The sequence below is a fragment of the Periplaneta americana genome, chromosome 12 (assembly GCF_040183065.1).
Source record: "Periplaneta americana isolate PAMFEO1 chromosome 12, P.americana_PAMFEO1_priV1, whole genome shotgun sequence".
Taxonomy (NCBI): domain Eukaryota; kingdom Metazoa; phylum Arthropoda; class Insecta; order Blattodea; family Blattidae; genus Periplaneta; species Periplaneta americana.
The window spans coordinates 140,987,698-140,991,663 of record NC_091128.1 but is presented as its reverse complement, the minus strand read 5'-3'; the positions used below and the strand labels follow the sequence as shown (position 1 = coordinate 140,991,663).

At 33.2% G+C, this 3,966-nt stretch overlaps 1 non-coding gene across 1 annotated transcript; it reads left to right on the top strand.

The window, feature by feature from the left end:
* The first annotated feature begins 534 nt into the window (after positions 1-534).
* On the top strand, positions 535-608 carry TRNAS-GCU (transfer RNA serine (anticodon GCU)). Its single transcript has one exon. It is a non-coding gene; the product is annotated as a tRNA-Ser (tRNA).
* The last annotated feature ends 3,358 nt before the right edge of the window (positions 609-3,966 follow it).

Below are 3,966 nucleotides of genomic sequence, written 5' to 3'. Positions count from 1 at the left end.
CAGTCAACTTTCTCCTTCCCCTCACGTGCAGGTAGGTTTCACGATATAACGAATGGCGTATATGTGTAATATATTGCGCAACTAACAATAATTCTTGCCTCAAACACTCTAATAACTAGGAACAATACCTGTGAAGTTGATAAGTCAGAGACCTGAGTGTAAAGGTAATGTATTTAAGAACACAACGCCATTAATGTATGTAATTATTGGCTAGTTTCTTGTATTTTAAATCGATTTTAATTTGTATAAATTAGGTCGATATTGAATAATTTCAAGGAAAAATTGTTCCGGGGAAGGGTATCGATCCCGGGACCCTTCGCTTAGCGCGCGAACGCTCTACCGACTGAGCTACCCCAGGAACTATACACGACACCGTTACAAATTTTCCTTTTATATCCACACAACTCACATGAGCTGACAAGACGCCAGAACTCAACTGTGAGTGCACACAATTACTGTGTGACTTTAAATTGTGGCTTTCTGTTAACGTTGTGTGGATATAAAAGGAAAAATTGTAACGGTGTCGTGTATAGTTCCTGGGGTAGCTCAGTCGGTAGAGCGTTCGCGCGCTAAGCGAAGGGTCCCGGGATCGATACCCGGCCCCGGAACAATTTTTCCTTGAAATTATTCAAACCTGCTTTACAGGGCGCTACTACCTGAAAGCCAGATTTGTATATGGTCGATATTGTTAAACAGAAATTCATTGCGAAAAGAAAACAGCGGAATATTCTTTTTGTGTAGAGGAGTTAAATAAAATAGCTTTAAAAATTATGAAAGTACACAGAAGTCGAATGTAGATCACTTATGATGAAACTTTTTAACAGAAATGACCACAAGGCTAAATATCTAATGAAATTATATTGATAATACACACAGTATGAAAACTACATTATTACTATTATTATTATTATTATTATTATTATTATTATTATTATTATTATTATTATTATTGTTGTTGTTGTTGCTGCTGCTGCTGCACGGATCTCCCAACAAGAGGTAACATAAGGAGTTCTTCTATAATCTATCTAGTAGGAAGAATACATTATTTCCATCTTGATTACACAACTTTTTAACACTATATCACTTCGGAATATAAAGCCTATATATGCTTTCACGTGTCAATTAACTAGTCAACAAGGTAACTAGTTAATTAACATGTAAAATCATATGGTATACATAATTTATATTCCGAAAATATTATTTCCATTTCTCATACATTTCTATGGTGTATCTCAACTTTGACGTCCGAACAGTTTTTTCTGCGTTCGAAGACTGACATTGCCAATAACTCAGGAGAAGAATCCCGCAAATTATAATATAATATTATCCGTTCAAAATCTCGAAAAATAATTCAAGAAATAGCATATATTTTCTGTCAAAATCTGCGTGTAAAATCTTTTTGCACGTTGTCTCAAACGTTAGCGAGAAAACTACCTCACAAAATCTTCGTTCGGTGGGGTGGAAAACCTAAGGTATCAGTCTTCTTTACTTAGTAAGGGGCAGTTTCCGTTTCGTTGGGAAGAGCCAGTTAAGACGCGGGGTTTCAATGGACACCGGGGATATCTGTAGCACTATCGTCCTGTCATTCAAACTCACGCTCCCCGTACCCAACTCATGGTAAATGTCACAAAATACTCTGTGCAAATGTAAAAATCCGATACAAAATGTCCTATGTGTATACAAAATATATTATTTTTATATATCTTCCATTTATATTAAGCTCAAAAATACAAAAAATCAAGACATTAGACAACTATTTTTCTCTAGATTTATAACCCTTTATACCAAGAAGTTTATTTACCGATGCCTTTTTTAATGTAGTTATTTTTTTTTAAGAAATACATTTTGTAATGAGTGTACAATAAAATATAGATTAGAACTAATTCAGTCTTATAAAATAAGTCACATGGTTGGCAATCGCCGCTCTTGTAATGCTCCCAATGATAATTAAAACATTTGCAATTTATATTTAATATATTATATATATATACAGAGCTCGCACTCATACGTAAAGAAGCCAAGGTAATCTACAACTACGGTTTATACAGTATTATTGTGAAACATGTGAGTGGGTGTGGTTTGGTTATGAATTACATTGATCAGTTAACATTCAAGCTATTTTAAAGGAAATATACACTAAACACTTCACCATTATAGAATAAAAATCAGTAATAACTTTAAGCATATAATTACAAACTATATCAGTCCATTTTTTAAACAGAGTGACCGAAAAGTACGAACTCTTCGTGACATTATATATAATATTAGTAATTGACTACTGCAGAGCTTGCAATATCTTTCACATCTTTCGTGTAACTGCCATATGCGCCGACGTGCCAGAAATAGTTTATGAAATAGAAAGGAGAGGAAAAGCTGTTGCAGCTTTGTCCAAGAAAACAGCTTGCAGTTCACTTTAAAGTCACTCTGTATGACCAACAAAAAGAAGTGTGTAAGATAAACTAAATTGTCACTTTAAGCAACCTCATGAATCAATCACCCTATGTTTGTTGCAAAACCCTTTCATTCCTTCACTTCGCAATCAACTCATACTAAGAGTAGCAGATTCTATTTTTAAAATTCCTACGGACTCAATGGTGCTTATCGTAGTAATTGCAATACCCTGGACCAATAGGTTGTGCTTTGACAGCTACCTTGTACCAACAATACCAGCGTGTGAAACTGCGACGACACAAGGATGATGATTGATGACAATGCTGTTATATTTCTCAAAATATCCATATGCATGTCACTTTGTCGTTAAAAATTTTGTTTTGTGTAATACTTGCAAAACTTTAAGAATTGCATATGCCAATATAAATTCATTATTTGAGGACGTCTGTTGAAAATATTTGACTTTAATCCTTAAGAAAACTTATGTTGATTTCTATTAATGCCGATAGCGTCTTCTCTAATCTTGAGCCTTTGTTAACAATCAAATTGATAAAATACACCAACCTAATGCCACTGTAATACACTAGTAATTTCCTAACGATATAGATACGAATGAAATCATTATTCATTAATGAACATTTATATTCTAACACAGAGCTATCCAACTGGCGGTCACGTAGAATGGGGTCCCTCAACGATCAATTTGTGGCCCGCGGATGACCACAATATTTTATTACAGTAAAACCTAGGTAATCCGGACCCCGTTAAGCCGGACTTCGCTTAATCCCGACAGACAAAAAAAAAAAAGACGAGTTTCGAAAAATTAAAAAAAAAAAAACATTGTTTTAAGACTTACTTTTATACATTACAACTATGGAATTACAATAATTACAATAGGCATACTACACCTATACTATTAAAAATAAAATCCATCAAGTTTGCATTAAAGTAATTAAACTATACAAACAAATATTATTAACAGTTACACAAATAAAGGTTTTAAGTATATTACTTTAACTTTTACTGTACTGTATAGTGTACATCATAATAAACGTGTTTTGTTGCTATAAACGGAGTTTTAATGCATTTCTACTGTTAGTTTAGGTTATTTCAGTTAATCCGGACTTTCGTTAAACCGGTCAACTTATTCTCACCCCCAATTACTCCGGATTGACGAGGTCTTACTGTATTTTAAAAAAATACGCATTCGCATGTTATAAACTGGAGATCACTAAAGATGCGAAAATTATAAAGGAATAAGTCTCCTCTCCACTGTATAGAAGATATATATGCTAAAATTATAACCAATCGAGTGAAACACATCTGTTAGAAGCACAAAATGAATTTCGCAATGTACGTTCCTGCACAGATTGCATTTTCTCATTACAAGAGCCAATAGAAAAGAGGAAAAAAATTAATATAATAATGATAATAATAATGATAATATTTTTTTTTTGATTGAGCATAGTTTATTGTGTTATTAGAATAATTATTTTTCGGTACTTTATACACCTGACGTGCCAAGGATTCAAAGACTGAAAGACACAAATTATAAACATAAGAAAATTATTTTCC